Source organism: Orcinus orca, chromosome 12 (genome assembly GCF_937001465.1).
Source record: "Orcinus orca chromosome 12, mOrcOrc1.1, whole genome shotgun sequence".
Taxonomy (NCBI): domain Eukaryota; kingdom Metazoa; phylum Chordata; class Mammalia; order Artiodactyla; family Delphinidae; genus Orcinus; species Orcinus orca.
In genome coordinates this window covers 21,453,739-21,475,573 of record NC_064570.1, presented here as the reverse complement: position 1 = coordinate 21,475,573, position 21,835 = coordinate 21,453,739, and the positions used below count along the sequence as shown (strand labels likewise).

Here is a 21,835-nt window from a genome sequence, read left to right as displayed (position 1 = left end):
TCAGAAATAGATACACCAGATAAAACTAAGCTAAAATTGTTAAACTTACAAAATAACAAAACAAAATTAAATCCCATTGAGAAATATTAGAACCAAGTAAAAGTAATAAGAATTAATATTTATATACACGGCCCCCCCCAGACCCGTGAAGCGGCTTTGCGCCTTGCTTTCGACCTCGGGCCTCACTTCTCCTCCAGATGGACCCCAAGTGCTCCTGCCCCACTGGTGGCTCCTGCAGCTGTGCTGGCTCCTGCAGCTGTGCTGGCTCCTGCACCTGTAAAGCCTGCAGATACACCTCCTGCAAGAAGAGCTGCTGCTCCTGCTGCCCCGTGGGCTGCGCCAAGTGTGCCCAGGGCTGCGTCTGCAAAGGGGCCTCGGACAAGTGCAGCTGCTGTGCCTGATGTCGCGGAGAGCCTGCCCCGGGTGTCAATGGAGGAACACGGGCCGACCTGCGTTTTTACACCACTCTGACTTGATTGCTACATTCCCTTTCCTATGAAATATGTAAGTGGTAGTAAAAGTTGTTGACACTAAAAAAAAAAAAAAAAAAAGAATTAATATTTATAATATGTAAAGAGCTCATAGAAATTTATTTTTCAAAAATAGCTAGGGGCTTCCCTGGTGGCGCAGTGGTTGAGAGTCCGCCTGTCGATGCCAGGGGACACAGGTTTGTGCCCCGGTCCGGGAGGATCCCACATGCCGCGGAGCGGCTGGGCCCGTGAGCCATGGCCGCTGAGCCTGCGCATCCGGAGCCTGTGCTCCGCAACGGGAGGGGCCACAACAGTGAGAGGCCCGCGTACAGCAAAAAAAAAAAAAGAAAAGAAAATTAGAGTACAGAAATTAGCAAAATGGAAAGTGTTTATGAAAATATGGTTTTGAAAATAAGGGCTATATCAATATCATGATTATAACTATTTCAAATGTGGGGCTATGAGCAAAGATCAGGAGTATACAAGGAAAACCTAAAAATCAGATCGATAGATTGTAAAAGGTGATTGGATAGTTATATCTTTTATTTATTTGTTTCATAATAGTGCATGAGGGATAAAATTTAAAACTTGACTAGAACAAATGAATGCAGTAATCTAATGAGTTCCTAAATAAAATCTCCCAAATGCATCGACCAGTACCTACCATGAGACAATGACTACTCCCCAGGCAAGTTCACCCACGGCCGGATCTCTGCACCCAAAGCAAGACTCAAATTTTACACAAAATGAGACTGTAAAGGACCCATAGCATATCCGTGTCCTCAGAGCCATTAATCCACACCCAGGTCTTTAAACATTTACTGTATAGCTTGTGATGTTAGGAATGGCTCATTGTTATCCTTTTAACTGTACCACATCCCTTATTTCTACGGGAGTTCATGACATGCTACCAAATCACGTTGTTTGAATACAGGCAGTTCTCAACTTACAAACACCTGACTGAGGAAAACCAAAAATAAAACCAGCTGCTGCTGTCCCCGGGTTGTTGCCTTCTAACACTACCAGAGGTCTTGCTGATACTCCCAGAGAGACTCAGCTGTTGTGAAAAAAATCTTAAACTTCTTAGAGCATTGGAAGGGAGGAAGGGTCAAAGAAATGAAAGCAGGACCCGTCAGGGAAGCCACACAAGGCCTGTGCTTACCCTCAAGAGGGCTCAATAAACATTTGATGAATTAATGAATTACTTTCCACGTTCACTCCTGTAGTGTGAGCCTGATGACTCTGTCCCTATCCTATTCCAACAGCCTAATAACCGGCCTCCTTCTTGGGCTCCTGATTCATGGAGCTGGAGCTAAAGAAGGGAATCGAAATCCAGAAACAAACAGCTGTGATCAAGAGGCTGCCCACTAAGGCAGTTCACAGGACAGAGTCCAAGCCTAGGACCAACTCAGAAAGGTCTATTTCCAAAAGTGCAGGCAGAAGGTACATGATATACATAAAGATAAGACAAGACATAAACGGTGAAAGAAATACTGAAGTTGAAAGTCTAGCAAAGCTTATTAACAAGGATGCCAAATAAGAGATCAAAACAATGAAGTCTTGGGCTTCCCTGGTGGCGCAGTGATTGAGAGTCCGCCTGCCGATGCAGGGGACACGGGTTCGTGCCCCAGTCAGGGAAGATCCCACATGCCGCAGAGCAGCTGGGCCCGTGAGCCATGGCCGCTGAGCCTGCGCATCCGGAGCCTGTGCTCCGCAACGGGAGAGGCCACAACAGTGAGAGGCCCGCGTACCGCAAAAAAAAAAAAAAAATGAAGTCTTAGTGTGATATGGAAGAAGTAAAGATGTATCAAAGTAAGGGTGGGCTGGTTTGGGAATAATCTTGTGACCCCTCAGAGCCCCAGTTTGATGTATTACTCCAGCATCACTTAGATGGCAGAATCACTTTATACACATCTGAAGTCTAGTAACTTCTCAATTCATTTCACCATATATATATATATATATATATATAAAATCATCTTCTGAAAATTTGAGCCACTCCATTGCTCAAAAATCTTCCTCAGCCCCTCTCACCAACTGAATTAGAGAAATCATAGAATCTTAGCGTTTGAGAAGGTTTTAAGACCTTTCAGCTCACAGTGAAAGGGGTAAAACAACTTCACTCTTTCATTAAAGATCCATCACAATGCGGTCCAGGCTATACTCCTTATGATTCTCTGATCCTATCCTTGCACACTTCTTGCCTCCTGGCTTTCACTCACGGCCACCATGCTGAACAACTACAGGGGGCACCATTTATACCACAGTCTATGTGAATGCTGCCTTCAAAAGTTTAGCAATATTCAACTCTTAGGCAGCCATACGGGGTGCTCCTACTTTCATCTGTAACATTCTCTCCACCTGGAATGCCATCTCTCAACCACATCTCTGCTTTTAAGATGCTAAACATTCTTCAAAGTCCATAAAACCTTTCCAGTTCCTACAATTGGTTGTAATCTTTTTCTTTGAACTTTCATTTCATTTGGTTTATGCCTCTTTTATGCATATTCTGTCTTCCAGTATAATGAGTTAGTTATGCATGTCTTATAAGCAATCCTAGATTGTATGTATACTCCCTGAAAATGTAAATAGCATAGGATTCACCTTTCTTTCTACACAGTTCCAAGCTCATTGCCCAAATCAGGACAGGTACTTAAATAACTGTTGACTGGGACTTTTGGTTGGGATGGAAACAGATGATTCAGGAACTAGAAATGTTGGAGTAGTTTAGACTGGAAAGGAATATAGTGATAGATAACGTAGGACTAAATTTTGATAACCTGATGCCCTCAGGCCCGCTAGGTTGGACGGGCTGCTAAGTGGCAGGATGTCACTCTCAGAGTCACACTTCTCCTTATTTCAAAATTTTGCCTAAGGGCTTCCCTGGTGGCGCACTGGTTGAGTCTGCCTGCCGAGGCAGGGGACACGGGTTCGTGGCCCGGTCCGGGAAGATCCCACATGCCGCAGAGCGGCTGGGCCCGTGAGCCATGGCCGCTGAGCCTGCGCGTCTGGAGCCTGTGCTCCGCAACGGGAGAGACCACAACAGTGAGAGGCCCGCGTACCGCAAAAAAAAAAAAAAAAAAATTTTGCCTAAGACCAAACATGTACTTATGGAAAAAGAGAATTTCCTCTTCACCTCTTCCTCCTGCCAGTAAGACACAACCTTCTGAGAAAATGAATTCCCAATTCTACATGACCAATTAAAAGCACAGTTTTGAAACAAAATACAAAGTAAGCCAGCACAATTTAACCTGCTTTATATAATATCAAGAAATAATTTTCCTTTTTCAGTTAACAAAAACCTACTAAAAAGCAAGTTTAAACACAAATGAGAAACAGCTGGAGAGGAGATATACCATCTCGGAGGGACCTGAATATGGTTTTCTCTACTATATGGAGCCCATGTTTTTGCCTAGCACATAATATACATTTTCTTAATTAGTATGCATGCTAAAATATCAATTTTAATAGATGTGTCATGCTCCAGGGAAACCATTATGATATATCAAAGGATGATTAGCCATATAAAATATGATTTGGCATTAACTACATAAAAAGACATCTTCAAATTGGTATATACAGATTTCTATCTATATACATAAATCTATCTGAATATTTTTGAAGACTTTAAAATATGCTGTGTTCACGTGGCATTGGTATAGTGTACACTGGTTGATGATTCAAAATATTTTAGTATGTATCTATGTATATGAGCATTTATAATCTGAAAAATAAACCCCATGCATTTTAAGACAATTTAAATATGAACAGGGCAGAGGAAAGGGCAACAATATTAAAGAGTACAGAGCAGGGGAATGAATTACATACTAAGGATGTAAAATAAGCCTTCACATACCAAAAATTTTTGAGATTTTTTAAAAAATATATATCAAAAAGGTTAAAAGTACTTGGCTTTTAGCCAAAAAATTCTCAGGGTCATTATCATGAACACATATCACCCAGAAAACCTACATATTTATTTATATTGATTTATTAGAAAAATACTAGAGTCATTATCATGAGCATAGATTACTATAGCACATCTTATACACGCGCGCACACACAAACACTTATGGAGACTCTCCTATAAGACAAGGAATACATTAAGCCCTGGAAATGCAGTACCAGATGGGATAAGCATGGTCTCAGCCCTGGTAGGACTTAGATTCTAAGCAGAAAGATCAAACAATAGTTACTGTAAACTGGGGTAACTCAGTAATGCCTCTTCAAGCTACTGAGATGCATGCATTTGCTTACTCCTTCACTCTTCGGCTTCCCCATTGGCCTATATTTTGTTTGCCTTTTTAAGATCTTATGTCTGATCTCCACAGTTTGTCTATTTCCTTCTTCACTTTCAGGCTGTCCGCTATCACTCTTGCAATCAGTGTGCCATCCTTTACCAGCGACACTCTTCTCCTTCCCTCTAATGTACAGCTCCTGATCATCTCTAGAAGATTGGATCACTGAGTCAGTGAAAACTGAGACTCAAATAAGGACAAATAAGCTCCAAGTGATGGCTTATTAAGTGTTTTATATCACTGTGGTTTGATGAAATCGTGGCGTTCTTTCTGATGTGATATTTCTATTATCTTATTGACCCAGACAGGCATTTGAGAAGACAGTTTAAGCAAATGTTCTACCCACAAAATTTCCCACCTCTTCTCCCATCCCCTTCTAAAAACATTACAAACCCCACACTTCTGCTTAAAAGAAATATATTTGCTGTCAGAAAAGGTTTCTTTAAGCAGAGTACTTGGAAATGGTATCATAACATATAGACTATGTTTCTCAAAGAGCAGTCCTCAAATCACCTGCATCAGAGTTGCCTGATCTGCTTCTTAAAATTCAGGTTTCCTATGCTCCTCCTCAGACCTAGTGAATCGTATTTATAGAGCCTAAGAACTTGAACTTTTTTAAAGCACCTCGGGAGCCTGTTGAGCATGATAAAGCTTGAAACCACTGATCTGAATAATCAAAGAGTGCTCATTGAAGATGTCAGGCTGAGCTTAAAGACCCAAGTCCTTATTTCACTATCAGCCTGTCACACTTACCAAGTGCCACCCTCTGCAAAGCACTGGATAAAATTAAGTTTAAAAAGTTTTTTAAAAATAACGCTGAAAAGCTGTCGCTGCCCAGGAAGCTTCTATTCTGACCAGGAAGACAAAACACAGACAAATGAAAAAGCTTTAAAATAGACACACGCAGCATTCAGGGGGAGCTGATGCGGGCCCAGCAGCATTCCGCTGTATGGTGGGCAAACGAACATTGAGAGGGGCCAAGTCCAGGACTGAGCAGAGTACCACTGGAACCCATAAAGGAAGACTTCCGAGACAAGCGTGGGGCAGAACTGAAAAGGAGAGATTTTCAAGCGCAAGCCTCTGAAGAGGTGTAGGGGTTGCCAGAGGGCACTTAAGATCAAGAAGAAAATACGTATCATCATATCTCTTGCTGCCACAGAGAAATGCCCAGATGCAGGGTTAGCAAAACCTTAGACATTGTTTGGGCGAACCTTGAAAATGAGCTTTGACAAATACATATTATCTTTTGAGGCAGACAGAGGAGGTATTGTTATGCCCAGTCTATAGATGAGGAAACTAAGAATCATCTGAGGCCCTTTCCAGAACTGGTCCTTTCCTTCCATCAGAGATTCTCTGCCCGGCCTGACACTGCCCCAGGTAGAAGGGTAATTAGTTCATCACCTGTCCTTCAAAACAGCAAGCATTCAAAAACATTATGTTTCTCCCTCCCTCCATTTCAAGAAGCCAGGGGGAAGATGTGTGTGTGTGTTTTTGTGTGTGTGTGCATGCACGCGTGCACACACCTGTGTGCGCGTGCCCACATATGAGCATACACGTATGCACACGAGTGTGTGACTAATTTAACTAACCAGTCATTATTTCTTAATAAAGAGTCACTGTACTTTAGCATCTCGTGACTGCTCCAGCAGCTAGCATTTATGACAAATTGTGCTGAAAAATAATCAAAGTCTCTTTGATTTGTGATCAAAATGACCACTCCAAATCGCCATACTGGGTTAGCTAGACACATCTTTCCTCTGGCTGTAGTGTCCAATATGATAACCACAGGTAGCTGTTTAAATTTAATTTAAAATTAACATTAAATAAAGTTAAACATTTAGTCCCTCAGGTGCACCAGCCACATTTCAAGTGCTCCAAAGCCACATGGGGTTAGTAGCTACCCTGTGGCCAGTGCAGATATAGGGCAGTCCCATCGCTGCAGACTTCCATTGGACACCACTGCTCCAGAGTACCATTCCTTCCGAAAATACAACTACAGATCCCAATACAAACAACAGTTGTTATTTACATCTAGTTCTAAACATATGCCAACAACACTGACCAAACTGTGTTGTTCCCTTCCACTAAGCCTGTCCAAGTGCCTTGAGTAGAAATTCATAGCTTGCTCCTCAGACATCTATTAATCCCTTCTGCTCATCGTACTTCTCTTTTCATGGTGGTTTTCATCCTAGCTTGATAGTTATGTGCACATCATTCCCCCTACAGTGAGCTCCTCCAGACCAGCAGGGTCACTTGAGCACTCTCACAACCCAACTCAATAAGAGTTCCATAAACACAAGGTATATGCTTAATTAAAAGACTACTAAGGGGCTTCCCTGGTGGCGCTGTGGTTGAGAGTCCGCCTGTCGATGCAGGGGACACGGATTCGTGCCCCGGTCCGGGAAGATCCCACATGCCACGGAGCGGCTGGGTCCATGAGCCATGGCCGCTGAGCCTGCGCGTCCGGAGCCTGTGCTCCACAACGGGAGAGGCCACAACAGTGAGAGGCCGGCGTACCGCAAAAAAAAAAAAAAAAAGACTACTAGGTTAGAACATAATATTAATGGGAACATCCAGAGAGTAAAAATATAGAAATGAAAGGAAGACAGAAAAAGGTCTAAAGCATGGTAAGGTTTTGTAATCATTACCAAGTGGCAACTGCTTAGATGGAAATATTGCTTGTGCTGCATATTTAGAAGGAGAAAAATCAAATTCTTTTAGGGGTAGGTCCTAAAATGTATTGAGCTGATATCATAAACCAGAGGAGCACTGGGCTACCTGTCAGCTACCCTACGTCAGTGTCATCAGCCAGCGCACAGAGACTGACCCCAACCCCCGTGCAGGGTGACAAAGCCAGTGCTCTCAGTGACCTATGGGAATTGGACAGCATAGCTTAGGAGAAGCTTTTTCAATAAAGTTTGTATCAGTTTGATTCTTATTCATGCAATGACACTGTCCTCAAAACCTCAAGCCTTGGGATTCAAATGAGAACCCTTTCTCTCACTCTGAGAACTTCCTCTGGACCACTAAAAAAAAAAAAAAAAAAAAAAAGTAAATTTCCTTCATGTTATCATTTGGATAGTTTCAAATAATCTAACATATGAACAATATCTGATATTTTTTAAAAGCCTGTTGGGGCGGGCTTCCCTGGTGGTGCAGTGGTTGAGAATCTGCCTGCCAATGCAGGGGACACGGGTTCAAGCTCTGGTCTGGGAAGATCCCACATGCCGCGGAGCAGCTGAGCCCGTGCGCCACAACCACTGAGCCTGCGCTCTAGAGCCCGCAAACCACAACTGCTGAGCACGCCCAGAGCCCGTGCTCTGCAACGAGAAGCCACCGCGATGAGAAGCCTGCACACCGCAGTGAAGAGTAGCCCCCCCTCGCCGCAACTAGAGAGAGCCCGCGCACAGCTACGAAGACCCAACGCAGCCAATAAATAAATACATTGATTAATTAATTAATTAAAGGTCTCATTTTAAAAAAAGAAAAAACCTGTTGCGGGGGGCAACCCATGTATCAGGGCACACTGGATGTGTCTATGAAGATGGAAAAATTAAAAAGGAAAAGTTATCACATTTGTACTTCACCACTCAGGGTTTTATTTAGTCAACTTTAATTCAGTTTCCAGTTCTTAATTAAGCTTCAGGACACTTTCCCACAAGCCGTGGAAGCTAAAGATACCTTCAGGGCCACCTTAGGCCAGGGGAAAGGTAACTTCACAGGAAATGAAACCAGGCAAAAAAGCGAGAGCACAAGTGATGACAGCCGGAGAGATCAAGATAAGGGCTAGAGGGGGTGCTAAGGTGGCCTACAGAGGAAGCGAAACTTCAAACCCGTGTAGACGCATCATTTTCCACAAGAAAGTCACCCACTCCTGCCCCCACCTCACCTTCACCCCCATCTTCTTTGCTCATCATTATGGCCTTTCTTCACTTTTAACATTTTAGATTGATAAAAAGCAGCCAACCAAAAGCCCCACCCTACCAAATGCTTGATTAGCCAAATCGCCAACGGCAAGTTGCACCTCCACACACACCTTTTCTGCCACAACGTCCCCCAAACTTGGTCAACCTGGGGCCCTGAAACAATACCAGGCTCCCAGTATATGAACAAAGGCGCTGGGGAGGTGCTTGGATTTTGCAGTCGCGGTACAGGCGATGGAGCAGGATGGCTAAGCCCCCTGTGTTAGACTCCGGGCATCACTGCATATCCGTGTGTAACCCTGGGCAAGCTATTTACCTTCTCGGTGCCTCCACTTCCTCATCTGTCAACTAACGACAGTTACCATATGCCAGCAAATTTAAGTTGTCCACCAATTCTAAGACATATGCATAGTTTTCCTATTTCAACATTTCTGAAGCCAGATGGTGTCTTGCTATCATCAAGAGCATCTTTCAATTAATTGTAGGGTTTACTGTTCTTTCTTAGAAATACATCAAATGCCATCTTACAAGTGATGGCACCTTAATGCCTATGAGATATGGTAGAACCTATTTCATAGGGGTTTTGGTAAAGATTAAATTTGTTAACATAATGTTAGTATTTAGAATAGTGCTTGGCCCTGAGTAAGTTGTGCAATTATTATTAGTTAAATATAAGACTCTGAAAATGGATGCGGTCGTAAGATAAAATCCTCCTATTATTAACCATAAACTGTGTGTTAGAATGACGGTTAATGCAGAGGTGTGGGGAGGGATGGTGAAATACCTACTTAAACTCTGATTTATCCCCAGCCCTTGGCACTGTGCCTGGCACAGAGTAAGTTCTCAATAAGCAACTGCTGACTAAAGCAACTGAATGTACAACCCAGCCTTATTCATGCCACAAGACTCCTTGCAACAAACAAAACATCTAATATCCCTTCATATAAAGGGAAACCAGTAGGTACATGGCTCTTTGATGTTAAATTACACATAACAGATTCCTACTTTTTAAAGGCTGGGAACATTTTTCTAGATCAAGACTTTGGGCAGATTTTCTCCCCCATAATGGCCCCTCTACTTCGACTGTCTGCAAATTTAAATCCTGAACCCCATCTGTCAAGGCCCAATTCAAATTTCATTTCTTCTAAGATTTTTTTCCCATCTTATCCTCCCTCTTTCTATTGCACCCTCACATTCATCTCAGCCACCATACTCACTTTATTTGGACCTCATTGGACAGAAGAACACTACCTGTGCTAAAATATTATATCAGAATGGGAACTCTGTCTTAATTGTCACTGCCTCCCCTGTAAGGTCTCACACAGAGTCCATCTGCTTATATTTGAATTGGGGCCCCGCCCCACAAAAAAAAAAAGATACTGAAGTTCGAACCCCAGTACCTCAGAATGTAACCTTATTTGGAAATAGAGTTGTTGCAGATATAATTAGTTAAGATGAGGTGATACTGGAGTACAGTGGGACCCTAATCCAGTATGACTAGTGTTCTTAGGAGAAGATGCCATGTGAAGACACAGAGATACAGAGAGAACAGCATGTGAAGATGGAGACCAATATTGCAGTGATGTATCTACCAGCCAAGGAACCACAAGGACTGTAGGCCTGAACCAGAAGCTAGGAGAGAGGCATGGAATATATTCTTCCTCATGGTCCTCAGAAGGAACCAACCCTGCTGGCATTTTGACTTCAGACTTCTAATATCCAGAGCTGTGAGAAAATAAATGTCTGCTATTTTCAGGTACCTAGTTTATGGTACTTTATCATAGCAGCCCTGGAAAACTAACATCTCTCCTCACTTTGAGGCTGTGACACTGGACTCTCTTTATTGTTGTTCTTCTTCTCTGGCCAGCCTTTTCTAATCTTCTTGGTGGGCTCATGCCCTTGTTTCAAGATTTTAAAAGTTGGGGATTCTCCAGGGTTGGCCCCAAGACTTCTCTTCTTCTCACACTAAATATCCTCCTTTACATCCTTTCATCTACCCCAATTCAATTACCATGTATATGCTGATGCCTCCCAAATTTCTATCTCCAATCTATCCTCTCCTCTATATGCACATGTGCAACTGGCTACTTGACATCACCACATGGATAGTTCAAAGCCACTTTATACTCAACAAATCCAAAAACTAACATCACCACTCCCTGAAACCGGGCTCCTCTCAGGCCAATGAATGGCAACTCTGCCCATTCAGGTGCACAGGCCACACACAGGATTCATTCTTGGCTATTTCCTCTCCTTCACTCTCCACATCCAATCCACCAACAAATCCTCTATTTCTCCCCACGGAAATTTCTCAAATTTCCCCACTTTTCCCCTTTCTCCACCTCCACCGCTCCGCTGCAGTGGATTAATCCAATGTTAACAACCCACTCCCTAGATTACTGCGATAGCCTCTTGACTAGCTCCAGATCCCTTCTTGGCACCCTCCAATTTGTTCCCCAGCAGACTAATATTCACAAAGCAAATCTGACCCTTTCATCTCCATGCTCAAACAACTTCTTTGGCTTTCCATTCCATTCGTCTTAGGATAAAGACCAAAATCCTAAACCAAGGCTCTGCATGGAATGGCCCTACCGACTCTCCCCCTTCACCTCCCTTGCTCTTGAAGGTGCGCCAGCCACAGTAGTGCTCCTTTGATTTTGATGGGACCCATGATCCCACCCATCACGGGCCGGTGTGCAAGCTGCTCCCTCCACCTGCAGAACCCGCCAACTCCCTTCACTTAGTTAATGTCTTCTCATCAGTCACTCTGGGCTCAACACAACCCTCCTCAGAAGATCTTTCCTTGGCTTCGCCTAAAAGACAAAGCCGCTCCATTCTCCTCTCTCCTCGCGCCTTCCTCTTCTCCTGTGTAGCACTTAAGCATAGTTTGTAATTATACAGTCATATGATTATTGGATTAATATGGATGAGTGTCCCCCACAAGGGCTGAAACCACGACTTTCTTGTTCCCACTGTATCTCCAGCTCTTAGAACAGTGTTTGGCATATAAACAGACATTCGATAAATATTTGTTAAGTAACTTAAGGAATAGTAAGCAAATATGATACATGTGTTGAAAGAAGCTACGGTGTTTTAATTGTCTATCATACTGTAATGGAAATTCTTTCTTTATATACAGTACTTTTTAATTTTCCAAAAGCTTCTATTATAACCCAGTGGATATACAAAAATATTATAGGCAATAGTTTAGTTTAGCTAAACTAGATTTTAAACATATTTCTTCTAATATGGTATTGTTAATATGTATGCTGCCACAAACAATATTAATTTATGTCACTAAAAATTTCAAATCTAATTAGCTAACTTCTTTCCTACTCTTATTCTAATCGTCCACATATGAGCAAGTGAAAGTTAAGTAACAGTTTCATCTGTGATATGCTCTCAGTTTTGCCACCAATTCTTCCTTCTCCAAGATGATCAATCTGCTTGATTTGAAAAATAAAATACGCTTAATAGTAGAAAAATAAAGTACTGGTGTTACATCTCCAAAATGAGAGTCACTTACTCATCCCAGCCCTATTAAAACATTTTCCTCAAATTTTCCTGAGTGCATGTCTTGGTGTGGTGCTGAGAAGGCCACAGCAACAGCCAGCAGAAGCCACATGTATGACTTCCCTGTAAAGCTCACCCACAGAAGATGGCAACAGGTATGAGTGCATGTGAACTTCAAATTGACAAATTTCATTCTCATTAACAGTGATGATAAAAGAGAATGTAACACATCTTTTCTAAATGATGGGGAAATGTTAGTATTTCAGATTTTATTTTATTTAATGAGAGTCTTATGTACAACTTCCAATGATATGTGTACCCAACAGCTGCCACAAACCTTGGACATGATTGTACAAAGGGCAACAACGCTAAGCAATATCCCCAAAATAATCGTATCTGCACATCAGATAAACAAATTCTGTCTCTCAAATAGCTTCACACACATTCTCAAAACTATAATATTTTTCCATAATTTTAACAAGAACACTATTAGTACTGAAATGAAACTATCACAATAGTCTCTCTCCTCCCTTTTTCAATACTTTCTTCCTTCAACCCCCCCCCGACCCTTCTCTTCACCATCCTATTTATTTTTTCTATTAAGCAAACTCAGAGTTAAAACTGCAACAGCACCCAGAGTTTTCATGGATGCAAATTCTGCTTCCTACTAGCTACATCTTCCTGGGCCATATACCCTACTTGGTCCTCTTACCTTTGAATTCAGTTTTGAATTTAGATTCTACTTTAAAAAAAAAACCAAAAGACCCTATTAAAGCACTAATAGACTAGATGCCTCCTAACTACAGCATTTGGGCATTCTGCATTGGCTTTCAACTCTGCAGGCCTGTGGCTGTTTCAGAATTGTCTCCCCAAGATTCATGCCCATGAGGTCATGCCCAGCTGACCTCTTTGGAACGTGATGCCATGAAGCACAGCTGTAAAAATAGAGCACTCTATAAGAACTTCTTATTCACCAATAAACACAATGTGCTTTCAATTTTAGAGAACTAACATGTTCATATCTTATAAGTACAGGGGAAATAAATGAATGAAAGAGCCTTAACTTACACAAATGTTTTTTCTCCCATGACCAAGCAATGTAAAACCAAACTGACACATACAGGTTTCAATAATTTTGAAAATGAGGATGGCATAAAAGCAATTTAACTGAGAGAGCCTGACGTCTCAGATTAAATCATTCTCACCATGATTTTTTTTAATATAAATGTCTGTTATTAACACATTCATGTGTTTCTTCTTAGTATATAATTCCCTACATATTATTTTACTTTTAAGTCATACAATTTAGATTGTTTTATTTTTTAAAACATATTTTCCACTTTGATTTAAATGTCTTTGTTAACTCCAAGTCACTGATCTATCCCTTTAATGACATTTTCATTCACTCACACTGGATTTCTTAATTCCAGTGTATTTGCCATTTTTAAAAAAATTTTAGGTCTATAAAAACACAAGCAAAAAGAACTGTCAAAAATTATAAAGACCTTTAAAGTAAGTCAGCTCAACTCTCTTTTTTCATGAGATATGATCTAAATAAAGTAAATAAAAGGAAAACTAGAAAATAATAGTATGAAATGCATTTTGTATGAAATATATAAAATTCCTCTATCTTCTTCCTGATGACAGAGCTTTGATTCACCCATTTCAGAGCTTCATATTTTAAGATTTGATTATAATTGTGCTTTAAAAATCAAAAAGTGAATCTTACTAGATTCTCTTTGGCGAGGTCAGGGATGTGCTTTGCCAGTGACAGCTCAAATCAGGAACCGTCTACAAATATCTTCTAATTAAATCTAGGTCCACAGTAGTCTTCTCACATACAGGCCTTTTTTTCAAATCACATTGCTCTTAATGAAACACATGCTGTAATGCAGTTTATAGGATGGATAAGTTTATTATTATTCTATTCAAAGACCCACTTTTATAAATTTCCTCTTATTTTCCTTCTACAAATAAACTCTACGTTCAAACCTATTAACCTTTAGGAAATAAAACGCAATATCCATCATCTGTGCAAGAATAGTAACGTTACATGTTTAAATATTGATAATCATATTTAGTTTAAAAAAACATACCCTGACACAGCTCTCACTCCACTCCTTTCACATTTAGTGTGACTATTCTCAAGTAATATTAATAACTTATAAATAAATATATGCCAACTCCACATTGGTCAGTAATGTTAAAGAGCAAAGAATCTTGGTCCTCAGTGGAGGCAGAAATGTCTCAGTTACCTATTCACAGATGAAACCACAGGAGTTAAAAAACACTCTACATATTCTTTATTCTGGGTAAAAACAGAGACCTTTCAAGCACATTTTTATGTCCTTAAACATAAACTTTTTAAAAATATTTCTACAGTAGGAAATTTAGTTTCATCATATGAAGTTATTCTGATCATTGTAAAGACACAGTAGTCAAATTTTCTATAAGCCCTGCAAACGTTTCCTTTCACACTCATTTCACCTCCAAAGATAAGAATTATAGACCATTTTGCATACCTGCTACATAAGGTCACAGAGTTACAGCTAAAAAGAAAGTCACAAACATAAGAATAATGTCCCTCCTGTCATCTTCTGCTACTTATTTGTCACTTAGTTATCTTGGTATCTCCAAGAGTCCTGGCTTCTAAAGGTCAGGGCACTCAGAGCTGGCCTTGGTCCAGTGGCTCACAGTGCTACCATTTCCCAGGGAGTTCCAGTACTGTTCCACTCTTGTACCACCCAGGTAACACGTTCCCGTTCTGGATTACCACCACTAACAAACTGAGGACCCACCCCCCAAGACCCATACCAGAAAGAGAGCTCATTTGGCTATTCCCCAACTACCAAGAAACAAATTCCCAAATACATCTTAAACTTCAAGACTTTAGGAGATGGATTATTGTTTGAAATAATTTTTTTTAAAAAAGTGCCCTTAGAAAAAGAAAAGAAACTTAACCACTAACAGGGAGAAAGACTTTTTAAAATCAGATTTACTAACCTGGATAAGAGTAATTATCAATCCCATCTGTTTCCAGTAATTTATTCATTCATTCACCCATGTATCCAGCAAACGTATAACAGCTACAGTAAGGAAGCAGGAGGGTCAGTCATGATAAAGAGGTGTCTTGAGGTTTGAATTCAGACTGCCTGTTAAACGCAAGCTCCAAAACACACTAGCTTTGCGACCTTGGACAAGATACTTTATCTCTCTGCCCTTCAGCTTTTTCACCTTTAAAATGAGGAGACTGAAAGCCCCACCTGATAAGAGGATAAAGATTTAAAGATATGGATTAAATTAACACACGTAAAGTGCCTAGAAAAGTGCCTGGCACTCAATAATTTTTATTTTTAGTTATCACTATTAACTAAAAGCTTGATCAGATTCTAAAGTTACAATGATAAATAAGCTCTATTGCCCGGCTCCCAACTGAAGACGACAATGGAGTGGGGCCATGAACTAACTTTGAACTTGTTTATCCTAATCTGAAAACTCTAGAGAAAAAAGGATTTTAAACTTCTTTTGGTAATTCGAGGATTTAATACTAAATCAGAAACTTCTGTGTCTAATTTAAATGTCTTCCCTACACCTACCAATAGTAGGAGCTTAAACAGCCATTCACATGAAATAGCAAATGATAGACAAAAAATAAATGCCAGCCATCTCCTAGTTATTAAATCACTTTTCAGTTTTTATCTTACTTTAACTGTCCATAGCCTTTGGTATTGACACTCCCTCCCTCTTTGGGGAAACCCTGGCTCCTACGATATGACTTTCCTGGTTGCCCTCCTGTATCTCTGGTCCACATCTTCATGACCTGGTCTCAGCTTACATCTCTACCCTATTTTTCATGAGCTCCCAATTATCCTTTAAGCTTCACACACAGTAAACTACTTAGGATTCCCCAAACTCCCCCATGCATTCTCAAACCCTCACCACACTGTTCTAGAGACCTACTGACCCTCAGAAAAGCTGCTGAGAGAACGGTTCACCCCTCCCCCAAGGATGGCTTAGGGCTTCTTCCAGGTCTTCTCACCCTCTACTGCCTTCTATTTTTGCATTTATTCCACAATATCCTAGTCCTTGGATTACAAGTCAGTTCCCTCGCTAGACCATGATGGCTTTGAGGGTAGCGATGTAAGCTTTCAATTATTATTTGATAATATATAAGTCACTTAAATAGGTAAATAAGTAGACTTTTTACAATTTCCTCCTTTCCTAGTATGTATTGAGTGCTTATGATAGACCAAGTACTTTACATATATTAACTCATTTAATTCTCAGAACAACCTTTGAGATCCGTTTTAGGAATTACCCCTGTTGTACAGGTGAGGAAAACTGAGGCTAAGAGACATGATGCAACTTTCCCAAAGTCACACAACTAGAAAGTGGCTGAGGGAACGTTCAAACCCAGGCAGCCCAGCTCTGAAACCCACACTCCTGGTCATGCTCTATACTGCCTCTTCTCTAGCCATAAACCTGATTAAGCAACAGAACTGGCTCTCAACAAGGATGATGAAATTTACATCCCTAGAGCATTAAATATAGATTTTTTTTTAAAGACCAACTTGTCTCTGGAGGCAAAGGAAAGACCAGATGACCACAGCATGCTCCTTCCACTACTATATACCTTCTCTCATTATTTTACATACTCATCCATACTCTCCAGAAAACGAAGAAACATGTTTTAATATAAATTCTGCCCAATCTAACACACTATTATCAATAAATCAATAATTATGAACAACTGCATCACTGATAAGGACAAATATTTATAAGTTAATACTTAAATAAACACGAACTGAAATACAGCTGACACCATAAAGAAAAGAATAAAATAGAGAGGTGATGCTACCTATTACATTTCCCATTATGTTAGCTTCAATCTTCCACACTCTATCAGAACTTTTACTTAGCCCAACCCAACCAAGAGGTTATATTGAACACTTTGGAAAATACTTTTTTTTTGAGGCCATTCATATTCACTTCCAAATAATATTCTAGTTGAGATACTTTATTGGATGGAACCCAGTCTGTTTTTCATTCATTGCACCTCAGAGAGACAGGGAAACTAAGACCCACCATCAAACCAATGCTTTCAGGAATAAAATATCTAAGTTTCCAAGTCCTATACTCAAGTTACTCATTTTGTCACAAATATTTATTGAGCACCAAGATCAGCTACATAATTTACAAAGCCCAGTGCAAAGCAGGAATACAAGGCCCCTCGTTCAAAAACTAAGAATTTCCAGGCAACAGAGCATTAAACCAAGCTCAGGGGCCTGTGGGACTGCACAGGTCACATACCCACCCACGAAGCTAGCCCTCTTGAGCCCCTAGATTCTATGCTGGGCACCATCCTAGGCACTGAAAGTAGAGAAGTGGACTTTTAATCCACAATCCCCAATTCCAGAAAGGTTCAAAGGCAACATCAAAGATCCTATTAGGCAATGAATGGTCAAAGAGAAATCATGTTTAAGAGCTCAAAGAATCTTTGGATCTCTTACTGGTATGTAGCGCCTTAGGGTTAAGTGCTAATAAAAATGATTCAAATTCAAGTGGACTGATCTTTTGCTTCACTGAAGGTCTTCCTTTGTAAATCAATAGGTCAATACGTTTGTTAAAAAACGATTCTCCTTAGATGAAAAAGGAGGACTACACATGATTAGTACAGTAAACAAAGCACCCAGGCTGGCGATATTGCTAAATATCATGCTTCTTTCAACATTTTTCAACTTACTAAATGCCTACTGTGCCTCTACTATGTGTTTACACCTCGTTGAAAAAAACCAAATACTGTCTCATATCCGCTGAATTCAAACCACTGATCAAAAAGAGGACTCTGAAATTACAGCCCAGAAAGAGGAAACAGCGTCTAACACATGAGAGATAGTGGCAGCATCTTAGTATCTTCAATGGGCACCTGTGCCCTGGGCAACTGCTCTGGGCAGGGCCCTGTTCTAGGCCTTGAGGAATCAGTGAGGACAAGACAAACTCTGCCCTGGCTTGTGAACTTCACTGGGAAAGGCAGACAGTAGAAAACAAATTTTTTTTTAAATACTTTTTTAAATATTTCAAATTATGATTCCAAGATATAATGGATTGCATTTATTCTAGGATTTTCCTCCAAGAAGCACAAACTTCTCAGTTGAGAAATAAACGATTTATTCCTCTACCCACCCTACTCAGATTTATAGTTTTGTTCACTATCCAAAAGTCTCCTGCCACATAAAAAGTAGAATCTACCCCCCATAGTAGATATATTTGTAACTCCTATATGAATCAAGTTATATATGTTTGGACCACAATTACAGATGAGGTGTTGGGTTTGGGTTAACATTATAAAAAGGCAGATTCTATGTACAGTCCATAAGAATGCCTCACACAGTGGTTTTTACAAAACAGCACGCTAATCTCCTGGTTGTTATGCGATTTAATTAATGTGTCTAAGGATCCTACTTGGCACCCCCAATGAGATGCTGCATAAAAACTGCGGATTATTGCTAATACAGATCTGGAGTAATTGACCCTTATATTAATACTGCTAAATAAATACTTCCATAATACCAGTGCTATAAATGTCCAAGCTCGTTTTAAAAGCAGTTAAATCTTATTATAAAGCAAATAGGCATAATGCAGGGGACCCAACTATATTGTGTCCACAAAGGATTGAAACTAATTTCCACTTTAACAGTTTTCCTTGTTATTTCAGATATTCCTCCTGTGTAATTTTATTATGGGGGAGAGATGGGAAAAAAGAATCACATTAAAAAAACACACACACAGAATCTTGCATTAACATATTGCTTTCCAGCTTTACAACACATTTTCCCTCAAACCATCCCATTTGCCCCTTGAATCCGTTTAACTATTGAGAGCAAACTTTAATGGAGTCCACCCTCTTTGGCATAATATGGAGCAGTCACAACTTCCCCTCTGTTCTTAACTTCTAACTTTATTTCCTTTAGAGGGTCACTGAGAATACCTGTACAAATATTTTTGTGCAACTCCCAACCAAATAAGAGTGCTATGAAAACAACCTGAATGAGGCTCACATGGTAAAAAGAGAGGATATTTATATTATATTCTGTCAAAGGAAAAAGCTATCTAAAAGAGATGTAATGTTTAAGTCTATAGCTCTTATTCCAAGGGTACTCAAATACTCTTTAATTCCCATATTGCATACATCAGCTGAAAGCATCCCAAGGGAAATGACATGGTACTACATCCACATCTAATGATCCTGCGGGAATTTTTTTAAAGGAAAATATTTAGGCAACGATTGTAAAAGCATAGGTCAGTCATTAGCTTTGTGACTCAGTTTGACTTAAAACATGTTAACAGTGTATGTGCCAGTTCAGAATGATTTTCTAGGTTTACTATGAACTACTAAATCATATTTTCATCTATTAAATCCTCTCTGTCAAGTCTGTGATGTAAGAAACCTTAGCAGACCTCCCAGGGAACCCTGGCATTTTGACCGTGGGACCAAAGGCACAACCTACCATTACAAAGGCCACTCGTGAGTCGACCAGAGAAGTAATCACAATCATGACCACCCAGCCGATGTTACTATTACTCTTCTTTACCATGCTCACTAGTATAGGAAAGAGGCAAGATTCATGTGACTAAATAATAGATTATTATTGAACATTGATTCTAAAATGTAACTCAAAAGATCATTAATGCAAAGTAAAACACGTGTTATTAAAAAGGCTGGATTTGCTTGGCTTCAATTTTTTAAGCCTATCTATAGCAAAAAAAGAAAAGTAGAAAAATAGTTTAAAAAAAACAATAACAAAAAAACCCTGCATCTATAATTTGAGCACAGTAAATCCAGGGCCACAGTACTGTTCCTAAATTCACAAGATCATAAGCATTTTTTCAAATAAGATTCACGACCTAAATAACAACGATGAAAATCATAAATACTGCGTTTTCTTGTAATGATTCTGTCTCGAAGAGTATAAGGGCACGACGCTTGTGCTTTGCACTAAACATCCTATCTTTGCTTCCACAACAAAGTAAAAAGGTGACAGAAGTAGGGTGAAACAAGAGGTTGCCTTTAGGGCTTTGTAAAAAGAAAGATGGTACATTCTGTCAAGGCAATGAACAAGTCCGCTCAGGCCCTCTGCAGCCAGCATTATTTAGCACTATCCGCCCCAAGGCTTCTGGTCCAGCGGACCGGGGTTCTCTATGATGCAAGTGCCGCGGTCTCCCCCAAGGCCTGTGACGCCCAATCTCCCGGCCTTTCCAGCACAGCGGAGTCCCCAGGCAGGCTCGGCAGAGGGAGCCTTGGCAAAGTCGGTGCCTTCTCAGGGTGCCCTGCCTCCGGGGGAGCCGGCGGCGCCGCAGCCCCGAAACTAGGTCTGGGCCGGCGCAGCGGGAGCACGAGTACGAGCCCCACTTTCTCCGGGCAGGAAGCGGGGAGGCCGAGGGCATTTCCTGTTGTGCAGCTGAAACCGGCGGAGACGTCACCGCGTTCACACACTCTCGGGTGTCAGCGGCCCGGGGGGCCCAAGTTCAGCCCCTTCCTGGGCGGGCGGCCCGGGCTCCCCGGGACTGCAAGGACCCCGGCGCCGGGGGCCGCGCGGGAGCCGCTTCTCCGCCTGCCCGGGTCAGCCCAGCCCGGCCTGGCCCGGCCGCTCGTCCTCCTGCTTCTTCCGTGGAGTGAGGGGAAAGGCGTGGGTTTCCAGGTGCTCAGAGGAAGCAGTTTCCTGGCGCAAGTTTCTTTTCTTAATTTTTCACGTAATTTCCCCCAAGATGACTTTTTCTCCGGTAGGATTATTTTTAAATAATCAAAAGTGAAAAGCATGTCAGTGTTGTTGCAATTATGTTTTCTCCTCGTTTGCCATCTCCCGTTTATGGATTCCTTAAGTAACTGTCAGTTGTAAGAGGAAAAAGAACAGTTCTCTCCTGCACAGCTCCAGTGAGGTCAAAGAAGGCAAGAAGACACCCCTTAGACTTTTCTAAAAGCATATTCTGAACGTTTTCATTATTAAACACAACATATAAAGTCCTTTTACTTATTAGGTCCTAAGTTATCATATCTCATCTAATATTTGAAAAAATCAGTCTCTTAAGAATCAGTCTTGTACATATCCACTTTAATGGCACACAAAACTTTTGGCCAGAATGTTTTAAAATGGAAATTACCTATTCATATAAAAATAATGGTGATTTTTAAAGTTTCCTTTATCCAAAATTTCCAGCCTTCCATTTAGTTACAAACCACAAACCAGATGACAACCACGTGTAATTGCAGAGAAGCAGTGACTTAAGGTTAATAAGGGTTAAAAATGAGACCATAAGGTATTGTACAATCATTTTTAAATAAAAAGTGAATGAGCTTAACAAATTATAGATTCTGTTCTGGTGAATCAATGTTACAGATGTTATACTGTGCCAATATCTTTAACATTTGAACTAAGCAATGTTTCACATCAGGACATGGAATTTAAACATTTAGGGCTTTACCATGGACTTTAGGTGATAATGACATGTCATTGTAGGTTCATTGATTGTAATAAATGTACCACTCTGTGCAAGACTTTAATAGTGGAGGAGGCGTGCTGGGGGGAGGAGGGGAGGAGGGAGGGGGAAGAGGTGGATGGGAGCCAAGGGAGTA

The 21,835-nt window shown here is 40.8% G+C and overlaps 1 protein-coding gene across 9 annotated transcripts in view; it reads right to left on the bottom strand.

Moving 5' to 3' along the window:
• Positions 1-21,835, bottom strand: part of HIVEP2 (HIVEP zinc finger 2) — a 193,126-nt gene that overhangs the window by 151,548 nt on the left and 19,743 nt on the right. The gene's annotated exons all lie outside the window — the stretch shown is intronic.